A 24,252-nucleotide genomic window follows, 5' to 3' on the forward strand; every position below is an offset into this window, starting at 1 on the left:
TTATTTTATTGATTCTTTTATATTGTCGACTGTGTGTCGGATTTGTTATTTTGTCATTTATTACGTTGTTCTGTTTGTTTCATGTGAAAAATCAACTTTCTGGACCTGGACTTGAATATATGAGAAATAACGAAAATCTGAAGATATTTTCCAATTCTAAAATTTAGCAGGAAGACGCAACGAAGCTTTCAGCAAAATAAGGTAAGACGCAGCATCTTTGCATGTTCAGGCTTCACCTGACACATAATTCAGTGTATTAGCTCTTCAGTAGATTCTGTAGTATTTCTTTCGCGCGTAACAGTTTTCAGTGATAAATTTTATTCTCAGTGCTTTTCCTTAAACAATAACTTCTGCAACCATACCAATACACGAGTATACAATATGGCCGACTTCTGTACGATACGTTGTAACATGGCCAGCAGCCATTAAGATTAATCCAATATTCAGTTTACATTTTTAAATTAACAAACAGCCATTGTCGCTGCGAGCGATTCATATTCAACTGCATTTTATTTTAAAACCAGTGTTAAACTTTATTTTCTTGAAGCATATCTTACATGTGGTATGGTCATAACTAGGAAACAATACCCTAAAGGTGGAACAGCAAAGACATACTATTCAGACGTAATCCGACTCTCCATTCTGATAATACAGCTTCACTAAAACCGCCTTTTCAGGTAACATCAACATGTTGCGATTGCTGGCGCATCTGATTCTCTCTCTCATTACAGCTCTTTTTATACACGATTGTCATGCACAGTCACTGACGATTTGCTGTCCAGTGCCATCAGTCGGACATTTTGTGAATTTGGTTTTCTTGTGCTAATAAAACCCCATGTCAATCCAAGCATGTTTGCCAATTTTTACCTCTCTATGTACATTATTCCGTGATTTATTAGGTTTTCAAAGTTATATCGACTTTTTGATCACCCGGTATGTGGAGAACTCTCAAGTGTAAAGACGTATTGTATCTGAAGTCTGCTGAATATGTACTTACTTGCTATGGGCAGCAGCTTTTTTTTTTATTTACAAGATACTATGATGTTTGCTAAGTGTAAAATGGATCTCAATAGAAGTTGGAATTGATTAAGGTAAAGAAAGTTGTTCGGATTCATAAGTGATGATTGAGACAATGTAAGCACTCACATCCAATGGTTTTTGCAAAGCTGATTGCTAACGTATAAGCAGTTTATTGAGTGTGCTAACTGTGATATTATTATTTTTGAAGTTAGTGCCATATTGTTGCTTACCTCAAGTCATTACCAGTTTCCAAAACGATGTCATTTGTCATAAACTATTTTTCACAAGAAGTTATCATTTCAGTTACATTCGATTTAATTAAGATGTATGCTAAGCAACAGCCGTGCAGAATAGCTGTTTGCTAATTATACAATTTAAAGTACTCGCAGAGAACATTGCATACAGCGTTACCATTGCTCAGATATAGGTAAGAAATTTTATTATTTCAGGGATAGCATTCATTAAGAACAGGGACCTTTATTTTTAAATTGTTCAAGTTTTGTTTTAATACCAGGCTCAATTTCAGATCGATATTGTTGCATCAGATTCCCTTTTAGTGTTTTGCGTGATTTCATGCAGTTTTATTTTGTTTTAAAGTTATTGACAGTTTACATTCTCGCAGCTGAATTAAACTTATATTGTCGCAGTGAGAAAATTTTAGTACAGCGCAAAGCTCATAGACGACGAGATAGAATACACGTTCACATGCCATTCCCATTGTACAGTTGTGTTACAGAGCACTGTCAGTGACGTACTTTTAATCACATTTCAAACGCACATGGTTCACTTGGCGACAACTTTGTGGAGATCTAAATTCTTTTTGGAATCATCTGAAACAATACAGTCGGGCATACACTCCGCTCTTTGTTACTTAATTAGTGAGTGTAGTTAGTAATTTTCCGCTGCGCATTTACTAATCTGTGTCGATTATACTAACATGTCAACGGCAAATTGCTCTTTATTTCTCGTTTTTTTGGTTGTTCTTTGATTGTATTTGCGCATCATATCGCGTAAAACGATTAATAGTACCACGCGTAGCCCAGTCATGGATGGTTCCGAAAATACTCGTTTGCTAAATAACTCTCTTGCAATGGATACCATATCTGTCAATACTTCATGACGACAGTGCATCATCTTCATATACATCCTCTTCCATTTCCATATTATTGTCCTGAAGTACATCGTCCTTGTATTAACCCTCTATACACTCCTTCCACCTTTCTGCTTTCCCTTCTTTGCTTTGAACTGGTTTCCCAACTGAGCTCTTGATATTCATTCAAGTGATTCTCTTTTCTCCAAAGGTCTCTTTAATTTTCCTGTAGGCAGTATCTATCTCACCCCTAGTGAGATAAGCATCTACATCCTTACATTTGGCCATCCCTGCTTAACCATTTTGCACTTCCTGTCGATCTCATTTTTGAGACGTTTGTATTCCCTTTTGCCTGCTTCATTTACTGCATTTTTGTGTTTTCTCCTTTCATCAATTAAATTCAATATTTCTTCTGTTACCCAAGGATTTCTACTAGCCCTCGTCTTTTTACCTACTTGATCCTCTGCTGCCTTCACTACTTCATCTCTCAAAGCTACCCATTCTTCATCTACTGTATTTCTTTCCCCCATTCCTGTCAGTTGCTCCCTTATGCTCTCCCTGAAACTCTGTACAACCTCTGGTTTAGTCAGTTTATCCTGGTCACATCTTCCTAAATTCCAACCATTTTTCAGTTTATTCTTTTATAATCTACAGATCATAACCAATAGATTGTGGTCATAGTCCACATCCGCCCCTGGAAATGTCTTACAATTTAAAACCTGGTTCCTATTTCTCTGTCTTACCATTATACAGTCTATCTGAAACATGTCAGTATCTCCAGGGTTTTTCCATGGATACAATCTTCCTTTATGATTCTTGAACCAAGTGTTAGCTATGATTAAGTTGTGCTCTGCGAAAAATTCTACCAGGCGGCTTCCTATTTCATTACTTAACCCAATTCCATATTCATCTACTACGTTTCCTTCTGTCCCTTTTCCTACTACCGAATCCGAGTCACCCATCACTATTAAATTTTAGTCTCCCTTCTCTATCTGAATAATTTCTTTTATTTCATCATACGTTTCTTCTATTTCTTCGTCATTTGCAGAGCTAGTTGGCATATAAGGTTGCACTACTGTAGTAGGTGTCGGCTTCGTGTCTATCTTGTCCACAATAATGCGTTCAATATGGTGTTTGTAGTATCTTACCAGCACTCCTATTTTTTTATTCATTATTAAACCTACTCCTGCATTACCCCTATTTGATTTTGTATTGATAGTCCTGTATTCGCCTAACCAAACGTCTTGTTGCTCTTGCCACCGAACTTTACTAATTCCCACGATATCAAACTTCAACCTATCCATTTCCCTTTTTAAATTTTCTAACCTACCTGCCCGATTAAGGGATCTGACATTCCTCGCTCCGATCCGTAGAACGCCAGTTTTCTTCCGCCTGATAACGACGCCTTCTTGAGTAGTCCCCACCCGGAGATCCGAATGGGAGACTATTTTACGTCCGCAATATTTTACCCAAAAGGACACCATCATCATTACGGCTATAGTGTCCCCTTGCTTTCAACCGTGCTATTAATGAGCTGGAATCACAGCAATGCACTGAATCGTAAAGTTAACACTTTGCAAAATGGAATTGCCACGTTAAAAGATCAGACATAACTCAATGAAGTAAATAGTAACCTGCAATACCATCAGGCAGAACAATTTGGCAGTACACCGCTAGAGCACAATCCTGACAGATTACGACGTGTGAGAGAATTAGACGTGGAACGAGCTACGCAAAACATTTTTTACAGTAATGAACCGACACAAAATTTCTAACACGAGGGTTTCGATGCCAAGCACTTCTAGTCAGTACGTAAGTTCAAAGTATTCCGCAATAGCAAAACAGATATCCATCCCTTACACTAAGTGCAACAGTTTACATTCTGATACTTCCTGGCAGGTTAAAACTGTGTGCCGGACCGAGACTCGAACGCGGGACCTTTACCTTCCTTGGGCAAGTGCTCTACGAAGTGAGTTACCCAAGCATGACTTAGGACCCGTCCTATCAACTTCAGTTCTGCCACTACCTCGTCTCCTAATTTTTAAACTTCACAGAAGATCTTCTGTGAACCTTGCAGAATTATAACTCCTGGAAGAAATGACATTGCGGAGACATGGCCCAGCCACAGTCTGGGGGATGTTTCCAGAATGAGGTCCGCAACACAGTTTTAATCTGCCAGGAAGTTTTACATAAGCGCACACTCCGCTCCAGAGTGAAAATCTCATTGTACTTTTAATTCTCGTTGCCACCTAATTCGCCTCTTACCCGTAAATCGGATGCCACTGCAGTTTTTTGGAGGACGAACCCGCCATCAGGAAACGCCCAATGGCAAGATACAAACTTACTTGTTTCAAACTGACAATGTCGTTGACTCAACATTTGAACGCATAGGGGTGGCCTTCTGCGTAACTCCATGTTCAACGATGAACGTTGAACGCTGTGTCCCGAAACACCTGTGCTTGCACCAGCATAGTGCTCTTTCGGCATAGATGCGACAGATCACCATCTATTCGATATGACAGAGCAGACACGACAACGAACTTCATGTTCTGCGAAAATTCATGGACGTCCAGCCATTTAGCGTCTAGTAGTAGTTTCTCTGTCCTACCTCTTTCCGTAGACGCTCAGGACAGCAGGACGTGAACATTCGACCAGTTTCACAGTTTATGAGATACTCGTTCACAGGCTATTAATTATTATAATCGCCCTTTGGCAAGGTCGCATATCTCAATAGATTTCCGCACTTGCGGCCGATATCTTCGCTAGGGTGATCCTCGTCCGTGTCTGCTGCGCTTCCGTACTTTTATTATCGCTTCACGTGCCTTCCACGTCACCAGGTGGCATCCGAAGTCGCGATAGGCAGTGGTCATGTGTTCAAAAATGTTAAAATGTTGGTGAAATCTTATGGGATTGAACTGCTAAGGTGATCAGTCCCTAAGCGTACACACTACTTAACCTAAATTATCCTATCGACAAACACACACACCCATGCCAGAGGGAGGACTCGAACCTCCACCGGGACCAGCCACACAGTCCATGACTGCAGCGCCCCTCACTGCTCGGCTAATCCCGCGCGGCTAGTGGTCATGTGTTTTGGCTCATCAGTGTACATATGATCAGTCTGCCTTTTCTTCTGGAAGCGGTACCACTGTATAAGAGACAGAGTAGGGGGTCAGAAACTACGGCTACCCGGCTCACTCTTCCAGTGCCGCAACGGAAATGCTGAATGAAATGTCCCATGGCCGTTGAATAGGACGGAATTCTGCAGTGCAGTAGCCGACCAGTTCCCCTGATTTGAAACGCCTTGATATCGTTTTATGTAGAGGCCTGAAAGACGCGGTCGATAATGAATACAGTGCCGGCTCGACTACATTTACCACCCGATTGACGTATCACGTGTCGCCCCTTCTCACCCTACCCCTCACCTCGCCATCACACTTCACTCGTACACATTCACCAGTGTCAGTTTCAACTGTGATAGCCACTGTGTATCTATCATGCCGTTTGTGTGCCCCCTGTATTGCCGCTTCAAGCGGCAGCTGCCAATTGGGATACGCCCTATGTAGAAACATTACAGGTGTGGCGTCCGTGGGGCCCCTCTCAGCTTGGCACACCAAGCATCGGCTTATTCCGGTTAGGCCTTAAACGTACATGCAAGAAGTGCGACATCGAATCGCCATAGCATGCAACGGCGTATCATCCACTGTAGTTTCATCTCTCACTCAAACGCCGATTGTACCACGTGTCCTGCTATCAATCAGTGGTAAACAATGTGAGCTTGTGCTTCACTCGTAAAACTACATTTCGTTAAGAAACGTATTTATATTGTGGGTAACATGTCTTCAGTCATTCTGAATAAAATATTTAGTTTATTTTAAGTGTAGCTTGTCTAATTGAAATTTCGAGTAGCAGCTATAGACACATTGCCCACAGCAGGTGTATTAACCTTGAAGAAGCATTGTGGCGCCTCCATTCAAAGACCGGCAAGGTATTTTTCTTTTTAAATCTAAGAAATTTGATCAAGTACTATATTATCTTCGTTCATTATGAACTATGAACGACCGACGTTTCTGTTTAAGCTCTGACAAGCAACGTGGGCGGTTTAAATCGAAATCAGCCCGACGGAACTATAGCTGTTTCACCTGGAAACGTACAAACATATGAAATATTTTTTCTAAGCCTCAGCTGATGCGACCGAACCTATCACATGCCGTAATTTCATATCCACAGATTATATACGTCATACAGGAAATAAATCTTTGTAGCGTAGGCCTATGTTGTTGCATATAACGACGAATATGGTTTGAGAGCTCTGCTTACGTTGCAGTAATCGATATCCTACCCTGGCCTTTTAGTTTTAGTACACTATTCGCAATCTTTTGCCAAAGATTCAACATCAATATTAACAAGCTCTCTATCACTGTAATTGTCTCTCCTAGAGCTACCGCATGCCGTTATGAGAAGTATACTGTTCCCTTAACATACTTGTTTCAAAGTCTTTTGATACTAGAGGTCAAACCATTATCCATGAAAAACATTACATGCCTGTCAACATACAATCAATTGCGAGAAACCTCGCTTCGATACTTGAAAAGGTTGGCGAAATAAATGTTACATCTATATGGTGAAAATCATTCGCTTTCCGTATAATTTATTCCATCACTGTTAACGTTAAACTGTTCACCCATTCCGTCTGATAGAAAGACGTCTGGTCGACAGACGGCTTTATCATATACTTTAGGAAACCTTGGTAACATTCAATCCTTCGGTGTCAACGCGAATCTGAATCTGAGACAGTGGAAGCCATTTGCTAACAACAGTGTTTGTCTGCTTTCTTCTGGATACGATCCTTGTACCAAGCTCTTCGTTTTAGAAACACAAGGATGGTTAAATAAAACGGAATTTTCAAACAAAAACACTTTAGCCAGTAGTGCTCTACGGCTGTCAAGAGACATTTCTTTGGTTTCTGTTAGAAGGCCATTAACTGGTGACGACCAAAAAGTACGAAAGCACTGCCTAATAGCCAGAAATCGAAGTACATTTGTGTCAACAGATATGAGACACTTTACAACTCAAATTATATAAGGTTAGAAGTAAATAACTCAGTCACAATATTTGGACGTAAAGAACATCGCTACAGAGTGCTACACAGTATCCTAAATAAATGTGCTGCTTAAAAGCGTCACATAATATAACCGTTACTGGCAAATGTCTTTGTTGTGAGCTAATAAACTATTATGTGTGGTACATTGTATGAAAAACCACCAATTACATTAAGCAATGCAAATAATATACACTGGAGACAAACATATTTCAAATATATTTGGTCCTCTCTAACGAAAACACCACTGATGATGCGCATGTGCGCCCAATACTATTTCGGTAAGTAGTAAATCAAAGTAATTTCTGTCTTGCAGCCATTTAAATGTAACAATCTAATAGTGGCCGACACTGTAGTGATACAAACGCTATAAATCAAGTCTGTCAGTTACGTAAATTTCGGGGTTCAGTAGCTGCACGATTGCTCACTGTATATGCTCAAATGTCTTTAATAATCCTACATCGAAACCCACAGAAGGCCTCAACGTGTGACGATGGTCTCCTTGAGAATAACAAACCGACCTATTTGTCATATATTGTATTATTCATTACCACCACAAATGAAACTTGAATACATTCTACATTCTTTTAGATGATTCTTCCATCGCTTTTTGTAAATTTCATGTGTAGTGGTGACATGTAAGCATACTGATCTTTTGTTCCTTTAGTACAAGTTCTTTTACTAACTCTTACTAATGGGACCACTCCCTGGTGTTTGAGAAGAGTTGTCAGAACTCTAATCGCAGATTACATGTTCTGCCACATAGTCTTGAACTCAGTCAGCACCAGAAACTGTTGTTACTGTCGTACTCAGATTGGGTTACAGCCATCGAGATAGCTGGAACTGAGCTGCTCTGCTTTAATAAACTTCTATGAGAAATTGTTTTGTAGGTAGTAATACGTTTCACACGAAACGTAGATGGACTTGTTCGTAGCTTGATGAAGTATGAGTTCTGTAGCAGGAAAATAGATATCAATAACATTTTGTTTTACTATCGAAGCTTTTGGAAACACGGAGAACCAATACTATGACCATTGGTCTGTAATGCTCGCAGCGCCTGTGGCTTTCTCGATAAAGCCGCACATGCCCCACGGGTCGTTCTAAGTGGTGAGCACCTCAGGATTCGCTTGCTGGGTACTGGCTCGGCAAATCCGATTTCCCTGATCTGAGGACTGGTGAGCACCGTCGTTCCTCTGCAGTCGTAATCTCTGGACATGCTTCAGGGGCTACGGGGCTGCGCGACGGTGAAACGTTTGTCACAGAAAAGAAGGGATATTTGGTTAACTTCCGGGACCGTGAAGGTAGCAAAAACCTCTACGAAAAATAACTTTTTCCTATGTTACTTTGAAAGGAATTTCCTCCATGCAACTGTAAATTATAGTTCATTCATTTCGCACAGTCATGACTTCGTCTTTACAGCCATTCTCAAGTGCATGTTGAACTGAAAATTAAAAAGTGTACATGTCATATACTGCAGGGCTTAGGAAACAAGAAGTCATCTTATGCTATATCTGAGCTGTCTCTGCGCCATATCATCATCGAAAAATCCTATTTATTGTCTTATAAGGCAGTTGTCGCACTACATGATATGTGAAAAATATCAATTATACATAATATACTTGAGATTATGACTAATGAATAACCATTAACAGAAATTTAACAGACAAACCATTGATGTGACTTGCCTTCGCGACATCCTTGCACCTGACGTTAACATATGTAAAAACTGTAGCAGAAATCGTAGCAAATCGGCACCACTGTTTGAGTCACATGTTTAGATATAGAGGACAGACACTCATTTATCCAAGTCCTTGACATAGCTTTGTGACACACTCCCATAGCACCCTCTTACAAAGAGGCAATGTAATGCACTGTACTAAGCGTGTAAATATAGCCAGCGTAGTCATACCACAAAATATTATTTCAAAAATGATGACATCGATCACAAAACCACAATTAAATGACTGCTGGAGATTTACACAAAAGAAAGCACATATATGCATCAACATGAAAATTCTATGTGAAACGACGGGAAAGCCACAAAACCCAAAAAGGAAGATCCTGAGCCAGAACCTGCCCAATGATGTGCGTATACGTCTGTGTCCACAATAAAACACGATTCTTCAGTTTAAGGGAATTGAGGGGGTAGGAGGAAGGAAACACATGGAGTAAGTGTCCAAGGAGGGAGGATGCTGTTTGGTATCAGGGGGTGGGGTTATGTTGGATGGGGGCAATGGGGCAGACAGCTAAGGGGATGGAGATGGAGAAAATTTGGGTGTGGGCGTGGTGGACAGATGGATAGTGGGGTGGCACATACAAAGGTGGTACATTAATAAGCTGTATTATATATCTAACGGTATACTTAGGTATTACATTCATGTACATTTCATTCATATTAATGCTGTCTCACTGTTTATAGTAAGTGAATATATGAATGAACAATGGTTGATTCCATGTGCAAGTTCAGAGAAGGTACATTAGTATGTCATATTATGTAGCTAAACCATAACCTCCAGTATTACATGACTATCATTAAATTTATGTTAGTGTAATCTTACTACTTATAACAGATGAAGATGTGAGTGAAACATAAAGTGGTTCTCAATACCGTTGTAAAGTTGCATATCTATATATTCATTTTAAAGATAATTAAATGCAGACTCCATCAAATACTATTAGGGGCTATTATAAATTTACTATCATTTGTGGAGTAGTTATATAAGACTTATACTTGTATGATAGAGGTGGTACTTTCAGACTAACTTAACCTGTGTAGCACTCCTAAAACTAAGCATATAGTCACAGATTCCGTGGTTTTAATACAGACCTGAAATTAAACTGTATAGTTTATATAGCCCAGTAGCTTAAGAATGAACACTGGGAAATAGGTGTGGGAAAACGGGAGGGGGGGGGGGGGTGAAGATAGCATTTGGAGGAGGAGAAGGAGACAGGGTGTGCGTTGGTGGAGGAGTGGGCGTAAGGTAGTATATTGGTATACTACAAAATGTACTTGGCCTTGCACTAGAGTGTTACATAAATACCCACCCATTTTAATACTGATGTGCTCTCAATAATGCCATTTTGTGGAGATCTGAAGCATACAAAATTTGGCACATAAACATTTTAATTTAACATACGGTAAATAAAGTTAATAAAATTATTACTGAATTGATCAAAAATGAATAAGAATAGTAAAAGGTCTTTTAGAAGAGAAGCCTGCATTATTGGGATAGTATTTGAGTACTAACTTTATCTACATGACACTGGTAGATTTCAGCATTCAGTCAGAAGACCAGTCAGACATACATGGCTGTTGAGGCAGAACAATCATTGGAGGGCGTCCTCTGGGGAACCTGCTGCACCATCAGTCATTAACTGGTAAATACCTCGGAGATTTTGGTATGATTAGTGAATTGCACATGGGGCTAAACTGTTGAAAAGGAGTTGTGACATGCTAGGACATTGACGATATACAGTAGATACCCCTCTGACAGGGGAGGGAAAGTGAAAATGTCATATAATTACATGAAAACGGTTTATGATGAGTTCCAGAAGTTAGCACTCATGAACCTGGCAAACAATTCACTCTACCGATGTTGCCTGAGTATATATTAAAGCTGGGCCGTACATACCGAATCAAATGTGCTACTTTAACTGTCAGTGCTTAAGTTCATCAATATTGGTTGTAATTTCCATCAGTGTGGGGGAGATAAACTGTAACTCCCATGAACCAATGTCAAAAATACTGTTCCAGCCACATGTGCCAACTGCTTTGAAGCGAGTTTGGAGTAAGAAGACTCCTCTTTTACAGAAGAAAGGAACCTACAGAAGATTTAAATCACCCAAAGCAGCTCCTAGTCTGATGCAAAGGAGGCATTTAAGGCCACCCTGTCTCCACCTTTGTGAAGCCTTTAGTGTCAGCATTTAAACAGCCTGTACGAAAGACCAGTGTTGGTGTTCAGACTGTCCAGACTTCCACTGATGAGCAGAGCTCATCTACCTGCACCTGCAATGCAACAGCAAGCCTACACCGCTGGTCCCACAACCAAGCATTCCACTGGTGGTCGAAACTAATGTCAGAAATTACAGCAAATCATCTTGATAGATCATAGAGAAGACTGAGTAAAATGTTTCTGTTAAAACGGCCTTGCCAGGAGCCACAAACTTCAAGTTGGGCACGAATACCAGTAGGTAAATCCGAGTGGGAACGAAGTCATTAGATCATATGACATTGGTCAGATGATGATTGCACTATACGTCGGTATCTGCCTGACGAACTGGTGAGTCCCTCAAATAACTCCTCTGTCTGCTGCAATCCGCTCTCCATGGGGGAAAAATGGGGGGAAAATACAGGAAAGCCTCCACATTAAGATGGCTTCCACAGCTCAATGAGTCTAGAATGTGCTTAGTTCTCCTGTGGAGGAACTATGTCTATTGACTCAACGTAGACCAATGTGTGTGCGCCTTTAAGATACTCCTTGTCATTTCTTTTACATTCATGAGCAATATGGATATATTCTTCACAAAAAGGATGACTTTAGTGGGAAAAGCGCTGAAGGTGGAGAGGCAACTTTCCTGAACTACACCTATAATTGCTCTCTTCTCACCCTCACAATCAGTCTATAAGCAGTTGCTGTGCCAGTGCATATGCAACATCGATTTACGGCAGGTTCAGTGTAACTGACACCGCATGAAGTGCTAGAAGAAGAGGCACTCCGTGACCTCCTTACTCAGCTCCCCAGTCGACTAATACTATGTTTGGATTTTAATGTACTGTTATGTACCAGCCCTGTAGCAGGCAGTAGGCCACAGAATTTCATAATACTGAGACATCGTTCAGTTTGTGGTCCTTGCGGGAGTGTCAACAAGAGATCAACAAGCCCGACACGAAACGACAGTGTTTCATCGCGTTAGCAGGTTAGGCGGAAAAGTGGCCATCAGCAGCTTGCGCGAACTGGGTAGCTAGCATCAGCAAGAGCTTAGTAAACAATACGACTGATAAGTATCACGTCACCTTGTTAGGTGAAGTAAGAAGCCACGTCACCAACTCAGGAGGACTTACTGAATATTGTTACGGACCAGTCTGTTTGTATCACAAATGTGTTAGGCAAATAGGGATCGATATGTACCGCTGATACATTCGTATTAGCAAAGCCTACGCGGTCATTGCAGATGACGTTGGGTCAACACCAACCGATAGTTCGCACTGTAAATATCCCAGCATTTCAGCTCGAGAGGGAGTTAGAAGGACAAGCGTACTCAATTTCCTGATACGGTATTAAAGCTGCGTATACGTCTGTTATAGATTTCCTGCTCGTACTCAGTACAGCCAACAGCCGCCAGGGACATGTTTAACTCTCCTTATGCACTCTACCATCTGTTGAGCAAGATGTATGAAACAGGCGAAATACCCTCAGACTTCCAGAAAAATATAATAATTCCAATCCCAAAGAAAGCAGGTGTTGACAGATGTGAAAATTACCGAACTATCAGTTTAATAAGTCACAGCTGCAAAATACTAACACGAGTTCTTTACAGACGAAAGGAAAATCAAGTAGAAGCCAACCTCAGGGAAGATCAGTTTGGATTCCGTAGAAACACTGGAACACGTGAGGCAATACTGACCTTACGACTTATCTTAGAAGAAAGATTAAGGAAAGGCAAACCAACGTTTCTAGCATTTGTACACTTAGAGAAATATTTGGACAATGTTGACTGGAATACTCTCTTTCAAATTCTAAAGGTGGAAGGGGTAAATTACAGGGAGCGAAAGGCTATTTACAGTTTGTACAGAAACCAGATGGCAGTTATAAGAGTCGAGGGACATGAAAGGGAAGCAGTGGTTGGGAAGGGAGTGAGACAGGGTTGTAGCCTCTCCCCAGTGTTTTTCAATCTGTATATTGAGCAAGCAGCGAAAGAAAAGAAAAATTCGGAGTAGGTATTAAAATCCATGGAGAATAAATAAAAACTTTGAGGTTCGCCGATGACATTGTAATTCTGTCAGAGACAGCAAAGGACTTGGAAGAGCAGTTGAATGGAATGGACAGTGTCTTGAAAGGAGGATATAAGATGAACATCAACAAAAGCAAAACGAGGATAATGGAATGTAGTCGAATTATGTCGGGTGATCCTGAGGGAATTAGATTAGGAAATGAGACTCTTAAAGTAGTAAAGGAGTTTTGCTATTTGGGGAGCAAAATAACTGATGATGGTTGAAGTAGAGAGGATATAAAATGCAGACAGGTAATGGCAAGGAAAGCGTTTCTGAAGAAGAGAAATTTGTTAACATCGAGTATAGATTTAAGTGTCAGGAAGTCATTTCTGAAAATATTTGTATGGAGTGGAGCCATGTATGGAAGTGAAACATGGACGATAAATAGTTCGGACAAGACGAGAATAGAAGCTTTCGAAAGGTGGTGCTACAGAAGAATGCTGAAGATTAGATGGGTAGATCACATAACTAATGAGGAAGTATTGAATAGGATTGGGGAGATGTGAAGTTTGTGGCACAACTTGACCAGAAGAAGGGATCGGTTGGTAGGACATGTTCTGAGGGACCAAGGGATCACAAATTTAGTATTGGAGGACAGCGTGGAGGGTAAAAATCGTAGAGGGAGACCAATAGATGAATATACTAAGCAGATTCAGAAGGATGTAGGTTGCAGTAGGTACTGGGAGATGAAGAAGCTTGCACAGGATAGAGTAGCATCGAGAGCTGCATCAAACCAGTCTGAGGACTGAAGACCACAACAACAACAACATGGACCAGTCACAAGTTCGGTGCTGCTGACAGCTTGCAACGCGGATGGTAGGGCCTGGTGGTCTTCCGTGTTGACTTTAGCCAGGACACCAGCGTTCCTTACACTTCAGCGTAGTAACGGGTCCTACCTGCACGGCAGGCCAAGGTCGGTGCACTTCTCGACGACACGACGACAGTCACTGCGGTTCAGAGAGCAGAGATGAGCCACAGTAACTGGAGGTGATCGAGGACCTCCTAGGCCAGCGTGTGTAAGTCACATCAGCACGCTCCACCTTCTTCGAGTTCGGTGGGTGGAGGCGCAGCATCTCCTTGCTGAGTAGCCGGGGTGCGCTGGCAGCGCACCCGAAAAAGCAGCGGCAGAGGACCGCCGTTGCATTGTTAAAGGAGAGAGGTATTTGCAAAAATAAATGGAAAAAAGTCACTCTTGTTTTACTGCGCCCACTGGCGTACACAGGTTACTACCACCTCTTCTCCCCTGAGAATCCGGCAAGTGGCGAGCTGAGAAAGTGCCTCCTGACACACCATCCATATGACATGCCTCCCAACAGTCGCTACCTGCATCATTAATTGTGCTTTGCGATCTACAGCCTCCTGTCACATTGGTAAAGTAATTACGAGCTTTCTCATATTCTCTTGTCAGTACACATTGAACATGGGATAGAGCACACCCTTCAGGACTGCAATGTGGTATGATCTCATGGTATGCTCTCCAGATCTAGTACAGGCTACTCAGTGTAAAGTGTTCGATGATTTGAAATCAAGTGATTTCTTCCCATTTTGCATTCAGCTGCCAGACTGAGTAGTGCCCGAACGAAGGCCCCCAATATGTGTGCTCAGTAGAACAAACTGCACGGGTTGCAGCCAACTACTCTCGAACGCTATAAAAACGTCTCGGAATGGGAGGACCGTTTCACTCAAATGATCCATTGCGCCGCTGGAGGATCCATTCTGCAGTTTTACACCAGCTGAATAGCAGGCTGTACTTTGGTGCACTGACGAATCCCGCTCTGCAATAAGGACTAGGCGAGCGGCTCTGCGTAGATCAAGCACTGACTAATTTCAAAAATCTCGCAGCCTTCTGGGTAGCAATGGTGAAATGTCGCCTAATTAAGAAAGAGCCAGAAAGGGATCGTGGAAACGTTCCTGACCACCATAAACCATCCCACTTGAAGTAAAGTAATATGGGAGACATTCAGGGGGATTTCTGGGAGAGGAGGGATGTGTCCAGTGGGTGATACAATGAGAAACGGACTTCTCTAGACCAAGCTGTAAGGCGTTGCCCAGACTATGGCGCTCTATTTTGCCACTGTAACGGGCACTGGTAATGTGTTTTCAGCCTTGGGAGGTATGTAGCGGATGATGATGAGGGCAGTTTGGACTACGGTTTCACCACTGATAAAGAAGTCAAGCGGCACTCTCTTTCTGGAAACTGGAGTCTGAATTGTCAGCAGCTAATGACTTATAACCTATCCCCTGCCGATACACCCTTATAGTACATTATGATACCTCACACGGTGGAGCAAATAAGAAAGAATTTGATTTGTGATTTAGGTCACTCAAGTTACTCATAGTGAGACTAAATTTAAATGTCATCTTTGAATCCAGAGGGACAGCCACACGACCCAGTACTTATCATGACGTTCTCATTACCATCTTCGAGTGAACAGTCAACCACCACCTTGCCTGGTTCTTAGAATCCACTCCCGTACCTACTTTCAGCGTGTCTTCTGGAGACATCACTTCACCTTTGATAACCTACTACTCCTGGAAGCTGGTATGCCGGAGGCTTTCCCATAATGGCATCACTTCTTGTGTGTTATTAGAGAATTAATGCAAAATTAATAAAAAAACGTAAAACGTCTATTAGGACACATACCAGCATTATGTGGATAGCAGATGAGTACTATGTGGCACCGCTAGATTTCAGCACACAGTCAGAAGTCCTGTCAATATCAAGGAGTGTTGCATGCTGATGCAACCTGTTGAGGTAGAACAATCGCTAGAGGGCAATCTCTGGGGTATCTACTGCACCAAAAGTTGCTAGTTGCTAAGCAGCTTGGAGAGTCTGCTATGAGCAGTGAAGTGCATATTGGTCTAAATTGTTGTGAATGAGTTATGGCATGCCAGGACATTCTGGGTATGGATAGCAAAGACTTCTAAAAGGCCTACAATGCTACCTGGAAGCATACTGTACCCCGAGAGCTCTAGGAACCTGAGTTTCGAGGATGTTCTCACGTATTTACTGTATATTTCCTCTCACCATCCTTCCTCTCACCACGCTGTTTTTGATATTGAGTGTCTGAAGTGTGACTGCCTTTGACATTGCTGTTAGTAATACTACATCCATAGTTAAATGTCCTGTCCAGTGTTCTTTGCTTACTGACGACTTCTTAGCCGCTTATTCGTCTGCGAGTCAAGCAACAGCAACTCGTCAGTTGCGACAGACCCTTCAGCATAGAGGAATGGCCTGAGAAGGGGGCTTTAATTTCTACACAAAAGAGTCTCTGTCCGCTGTTTTTAACCATTCATGTCCTCTTAATCTCTTCTCGCTTGCGGATGATGGACATTATTTATTGTTAAAGAAACGGTGAGATTTCTGGGAGTCACATTTATCTCCCAACTCTCATGGCTGCCACACCATACAGACCTGAATAGATTATCCACAAAGGCAGTCATTATTTTAAAATGCCTTACTTGACGTTCGTGAGATCCAGACCGAACTTTCGTCATAGTAATCTCCGTTTTACTATGGGCGCAGTGTAAGGGTTGGCATGACACTCTTATTTCAAAAATATTGGACGTAATTTCCCATAAGGGAATTCGGCTGGCCACTGGAGCCTTTAGAACCAGCGCCATATTAAGCCTTTGTTCTGAGGCTACTCAGCCGCTTCTTCACATCAGGCGTGGACTCCTCTTCGGCTTTTACAGAGACCCACTATTATTTTAAACTTTGTTAATTATAAAAAGTATTTCCACTCTATATTTTACTTTTCGGCCCTTTTTTTCATTAACCTTTTTGGTTGACAACAGCGTGCAATAGCTGTGCGCACTGTCGGCTCCAAAAAGTGGGACTCTTTGGTTGTTCACTAGCGCTGCCTAACCGCTACTTCGGGATCCACTTTCCCCATGAATTTACTGTATTTACTGCAGAGTTCCATGTGATTGTGAAGGCTCCAGAGCAGATGAGTCGTCTTTGGGGAAACGGTTTCTAATCTACCCACAAGAAAAGAGACTGGTTCAGCTCATACATGACAAACTACACTTGTTTCAACGGTGTAGGGACCAGGTGGGTAACAGGGCACCCTGGAATTCAAGGAACATGACGTAACACACGAGATAATCCCCAGCGGGATGACTTTTCTATGGTGAGTCAGACATTCAATCATTTGTGGAAAGAGGAGTGTTTGTCAGAGACAGATAATGAGCTGTCGTTGGTATAGCCGACTCTCCAGTTATGGCGTTTCTCTTACCGGTCATTCCAGCAGGTTGACCTGATCCTGACCCACGTCCGATGTGAGTACTATTCCCTCACACGTGGCTTCCAATTCTGGCGAAAGATCGGCTCTGTGTCTCACGCCCATGCGGTGTACATCACTGAATGCTGTCTTTTAACTGAGTGCATTTTACGTTGGGACGTATGGACTGAAGCAGATTTAGGTGTGGATTTGCCCTCTATTTTAAGTGAAGACGAGTGTGGTGAAGGTTTTGAAGTTTTTTGCCTCACCTGACCTCAAGCCAAAGCATTTAGGATGGAGATTTTAGTCTGTTGCAGAATGTCTTGCTCATCCTTCTTAATCCACTGATTATCAGCCATGACTGTGTGCTATGCTATCAGGATTCTATCCACCGCCTTTTCCTTTTTTTAGTCTAAGATTTAGGCCTTCCTCATTAGGTAATTGTCGTATATCTGTGTGTTTGTCTGTATGCGCGTGTGTGTGTCTGTGTCTGTCTGTGTGTGTGTGTGTGTGTGTGTGTGTGTGTGTGTGTGTGTGTTATCCTAATCACCCCCATCATCCGTATATTCTTACATCCTCAATATAACGTTATCAAAGAAAATGAAAAATCTGTAAAAATAATCGCAAAACTTTTTCAAAATACGATTAAATGATGGGCTTTTATCCCACACTAGGACATAGGAAAATCCCCACCTGGGAATGAACTGCAGTTGGTTAATATTCCTACGTATGCAGCAAAGTTCTCAGACACAAGTGAGTGATGAGAATGCAACCAGGAGATGTCGACAACCTTAGAGGTATCGACACGTGCGCCTCCTGTCACTTTCAAGGTAAAACTACAGCAGGTAACCGCTGTGCAAGTGAAATTAAAACATTACTTTGCAGAGCTAATCCGACACACACACACACACACACACACACACATACACACACACACACACACACACTGAGAGGGAGTCACACACATACATTGTAAACAATACTGCAACCAGACAAACAAAAGATGAGCGCCGAGCAGAAGTTATGAATGGTCAAATTTACTCAACCGGGAGAGGTAGCACTAACTTTGTCTCTCTGTTTCTTGACAAAGGAGAGAGAAGGATTCCATCCCGAATCCAAGCAAATTAACTGAACTTCTCCCTGACGTTTTGGTGCTTAGTAAATGAATCTTGAATGAAATGCGCTGGTGTTTCTCGTATCTTCTCTATTTCCTCTACCAATATTATCTGGTATGAATCCAGGACTGACCAGTAGTAATCAAATATTGCTGAAATGGGGGTTTTGTAGGCTACGTCCTTTCCGGAAAGCTTCCTGAGAGTTCTTCCAATGAAACATTGTGCTTTTCCTGAGATTCATTTTATGCTCTCATTATACATTAAATCGCTAGGTTCTCATACTCCTAAATGTCTTCTGGAGGTGAGATCCAGTGACTGTTCTGCGGCCATTAAAGCATACAATAATTCTGTCTATGCATAATATACTTGTTATGTTGGGATGCAACTGCCAATCTTTACACCATTCGTCGAGTCTCTGCTTGTCTTCTTGCATATTGGAGTCCTTTCCTAGCGATGAGACATCTCTTTATAGAACAACATCATGGAACTTGGGGGGGCGTTCTCCATTACTCATTTGCACACGGTGTTTCAAAGTTGTTGTTTGAAACATGTACAGGCATCAGATCAAATCATAGGAAACTAGTTTAGTTAGAGACATAATTTTCGCTATACCTGCCAGCATTGATAGGCGTCGTTTACAATGCAGCTGTCCTGGACGACGAGATTTCACCTAACTAGCATTATCTGTTACCCAGACGTGCTGCATCTTACCTACCCCCCCTAAAGTGATGAAGTAAAAGGAAAGTTTTAGAATGACTTGCTGTCAGAGAAGAAAGAAATTTTAGCTCCTAATCAGGTATATTAACTTTGCTGTTCCTACGCACTTACTTATATGGCAAGTCTCCAAATTACAGACAACATCTAAAGCATACGTACAATACAGACTGCGTATGCCCTGCCGCCAATCAGGAGCATGACCAATACAAAACGATCCCTTACAGCCTCAGGAAGCGTCAATCGACATTTTGTTTCCCATTAAAGCCGCACGTCGTGGCCGCACGGTTTGAGGCGCCATGTCACGCATTGCGCGGCTCCTCCCACTCTAGTTTCCTGTCCTCCATCGGGTATGGGTGTGTGTGTGTTGTTCTTAGCGTAAGTTAGAGTAAGTATTGTGTAAGCCTAGGGACAGATGACCTCGGCAGTTTGCTCCCTTACGAGTTCACACACATTTCTCCAATTAAAGTTATGCTCTAGACGTGGCCTGGCATCTTTATACAGATGTCGCGAAGATTTTGAAACATGTCGTATATTCTGAAAAGTAATGGTCCTGTAACACTCCTTTGGGTTATGTCTCAAGTTACTTTTGTGCCTGCAGATTCGTTTTCTGAAATTGTTGTGGTGTTTCATCTTTGCTAGAAACTCTTCATCACTCTTCTGTACATTTTTATAGTTAATGAAATAGGAAGCCTAATCTGATTTATGTACCAGAACAAAAAACATCAAGACACTTGAGTACGATGGACTGGTAACCGGTAAGTCCTTGTAGTTATCACTCTCTGCCTCCAGGTTTGGCTGTGTTACTTCCTTCCACGCCAGCTGGGCTTTGGCAAGCTAGTAGTGTAAACAGTACCGCTTGGAGGAACTCCGTGGCTTGCCTTGGTGTGGAGGTACACACAGGCGCCGGCAGCGATGAAGAACTCCCGGATGGTGACACGTTATTTAATTGTGTCCATTTGCGGCCGGCGTGTGGCCGGAGCGCGCCCAGCGGGTGGCGGAGAGCCCCTGCCGGCCGGCCATGCTACTGCCCGCTGCGACTCCAGGGATTTATGGCGCTCCCGCGCCAGGTCCACATTGCCTGCCACAGAGCACGACCCAGATTCGTCTCCTAGCCACTTCTCACAATCCAATAAATCTGAGGGCGACGGCAATACACGCACTGTGCTTTACTGACTTCCTCGAGCCCGTGTAAGAAAAATGAGGGGATTCGTATCCAATAGGCGAAATGCCTACACTTAACTGAATATGCTGAAGGTTTTACATCTACATCTGTATCTACATCCACAATCCACAAACCCCCGCGAGGTGCATTTCAGGGCGCACACTCCATTGTACTAATTATTAAGATATATTCCCGTTCCATTCACATACGTACAGTTGGAAGAATGACTATTTAAGGGGGGTAGGACGTCAAACTGGCCGACTTGGAGTAGGAGAGGTTCCACAGGACATTTCAATTTCCACTGTCTATACTTTAACAAATAAATTCATAAAAATTTGTCAGCATGACCAGGAAGGGTTCAGGATTCAAACTCATAGCAATATAAGTTCAAAAGTACAAGAACATAAATTTTTTTACGTCTGAAATTTCATCATATTTTCACTTACTATTGGCTGCATTTGTTGCTATAGGTACACTTTTCTTCACAAGTAAGAGAGATTCTTCGATGAATTTGGCGCAACATACAAACCATATTTACAGGTGTATCAAACTCTAGAATTTATTCAATTAATGAAAATATGAATGAGCTGTTACATTTTAAACCTCATGTTTAGAAACCGCATGGGCGTGAGACACAGAGCCGACCTTTCGCCAGAATTGGAAGCCATGTGTGACGGAATAGTACTCACATCGGAGGTGGGTCAGGATCAGGTCAACCTGCTAGAATGACCGGTAAGAGAAACGCCATAACTGGAGAGTCGGCTACACCAACGACAGCTCAATATCTGTCTCTGACAAGCACTCCTCTTTCCACAAATGGTTGAAACTCTGACTCACCATCGAAAAGTCATCCCGCAGGGGATTATCTCGTGTGTTACGTCATGTTCCTAGAATTCCAGAGTGCCCTGTTACCCACCTGGTCTCCACACCGTTGAAACAAGTGTAGTTTGTCATGTATGAGCTGAACCAGTCTCTTTTCTTGCGGGTAGATGAGAAACCGTTTCCCCAAAGACGACTCATCTGCTCTGGAGCCTTCACAATCACTTGGAACTCTGCAGCAAATACAGTAAATTCATGGGGAAAGAGGATCCCGAAGTAACAGTTAGGCAGCGCTAGTGAACAGCCCAGAGAGTCCCACTTTTTGGTGCCAACAGTGCGCACAGCTATTGAACGCTGTTGTCTACCAAAAAGGTTAATCAAAAAATGGACCGAAAAGTAAAATCTAGAATGGAAATACTTTTTGTAATTCGTGAAGTTTAAAATAATAGTGGGTCTCTGTAAAAGCCGAAGAGGAGTCCACGCCAGATGAGAAGAAGCGGCTGAATAGCCTCAGAACAAAGGCTTAATATGCGGCTCGTTCGAGAGGCTCCAGTGGCCAGCCGAATTCCTTTATGGAAAATTGCGTCCATAATTTTTTAAATAAGAGTGTCATGCCAACCCTTACACTGCGCACATAGTAAAACGGAGATTACTATGACGCTATATAACTGGAACAGGCAAGTTCGGTCTGGATCTCATGAACGTCAACTAAGGCATTTTAAAATAATGACTGTATTTGTAGATAATCTATTCAGGTCTGTATGGTGTGGCAACCATGAAAGTAGGGAGATAAATGTAACTCCCAGAAATCTCACCGTTTCTTTAACAATAAATAATGTCCATCATCCGCAAGCGAGAAGAGATTAAGACGACATGAATGGTTAAAAACAGCGGACAGAGACTCTTTTGTGTAGAAATTAAAGCCCCCTTCTCAGGCCATTCCTCTATGCTGAAGGGGCAGTTGCAACTAACGAGTTGCTGTTGCTTGACTCGCAGACGAATAAGCGGCTAAGAAGTCGTCAGTAGGCAAAGAACACTGGACAGGACATTTAACTATGGATGTAATATTACTAACAGCAATGTCAAAGGCAGTCACACTTCAGACACTCAATATCAAAAACAGCGTGGTGAGAGGAAGGGTGGTGAGAGGAAATATACAGTAAATACGTGAGAACATCCTCGAAACTCAGGTTCCTAGAGCTCTCGGGGTACAGTATGCTTCCAGGTAGCATTGTAGGCCTTTTAGAAGTCTTTGCTATCCATACCCAGAATGTCCTGGCATACCATAACTCATTCACAACAATTTAGACCAATATGCACTTCACTGCTCATAGCAGACTCTCCAAGCTGCTTAGCAACTAGCAACTTTTGGTGCAGTAGATACCCCAGAGATTGCCCTCTAGCGATTGTTCTACCTCAACAGGTTGCATCAGCATGCAACACTCCTTGATATTGACAGGACTTCTGACTGTGTGCTGAAATCTAGCGGTGCCACATAGTACTCATCTGCTATCCACATAATGCTGGTATGTGTCCTAATAGACGTTTTACGTTTTTTTATTAATTTTGCATTAATTCTCTAATAACACACAAGAAGTGATGCCATTATGGGAAAGCCTCCTGCATACCAGCTTCCAGGAGTAATAGGTTATCAAAGGCGAAGTGATGTCTCAAGAAGACACGCTGAAAGTAGGTACGGGAGTGGATTCTAAGAACCAGGCAAGGTGGTGGTTGACTGTTCACTCGAAGATGGTAATGAGAACGTCATGATAAGTACTGGGTCGTGTGGCTGTCCCTCTGGATTCAAAGATGACATTTAAATTTAGTCTCACTATGAGTAACTTGAGTGACCTAAATCACAAATCAAATTCTTTCTTATTTGCTCCACCGTGTGAGGTATCATAATGTACTATAAGGGTGTATCGGCAGGGGATAGGTTATAAGTCATTAGCTGCTGACAATTCAGACTCCAGTTTCCAGAAAGAGAGTGCCGCTTGACTTCTTTATCAGTGGTGAAACCGTAGTCCAAACTGCCCTCATCATCATCCGCTACATACCTCCCAAGGCTGAAAACACATTACCAGTGCCCGTTACAGTGGCAAAATAGAGCGCCATAGTCTGGGCAACGCCTTACAGCTTGGTCTAGAGAAGTCCGTTTCTCATTGTATCACCCACTGGACACATCCCTCCTCTCCCAGAAATCCCCCTGAATGTCTCCCATATTACTTTACTTCAAGTGGGATGGTTTATGGTGGTCAGGAACGTTTCCACGATCCCTTTCTGGCTCTTTCTTAATTAGGCGACATTTCACCATTGCTACCCAGAAGGCTGCGAGATTTTTGAAATTAGTCAGTGCTTGATCTACGCAGAGCCGCTCGCCTAGTCCTTATTGCAGAGCGGGATTCGTCAGTGCACCAAAGTACAGCCTGCTATTCAGCTGGTGTAAAACTGCAGAATGGATCCTCCAGCGGCGCAATGGATCATTTGAGTGAAACGGTCCTCCCATTCCGAGACGTTTTTATAGCGTTCGAGAGTAGTTGGCTGCAACCCGTGCAGTTTGTTCTACTGAGCACACATATTGGGGGCCTTCGTTCGGGCACTACTCAGTCTGGCAGCTGAATGCAAAATGGGAAGAAATCACTTGATTTCAAATCATCGAACACTTTACACTGAGTAGCCTGTACTAGATCTGGAGAGCATACCATGAGATCATACCACATTGCAGTCCTGAAGGGTGTGCTCTATCCCATGTTCAATGTGTACTGACAAGAGAATATGAGAAAGCTCGTAATTACTTTACCAATGTGACAGGAGGCTGTAGATCGCAAAGCACAATTAATGATGCAGGTAGCGACTGTTGGGAGGCATGTCATATGGATGGTGTGTCAGGAGGCACTTTCTCAGCTCGCCACTTGCCGGATTCTCAGGGGAGAAGAGGTGGTAGTAACCTGTGTACGCCAGTGGGCGCAGTAAAACAAGAGTGACTTTTTTCCATTTATTTTTGCAAATACCT

The sequence above is a fragment of the Schistocerca serialis genome, chromosome 6 (assembly GCF_023864345.2).
Source record: "Schistocerca serialis cubense isolate TAMUIC-IGC-003099 chromosome 6, iqSchSeri2.2, whole genome shotgun sequence".
NCBI classification, from domain to species: Eukaryota; Metazoa; Arthropoda; class Insecta; order Orthoptera; family Acrididae; genus Schistocerca; species Schistocerca serialis.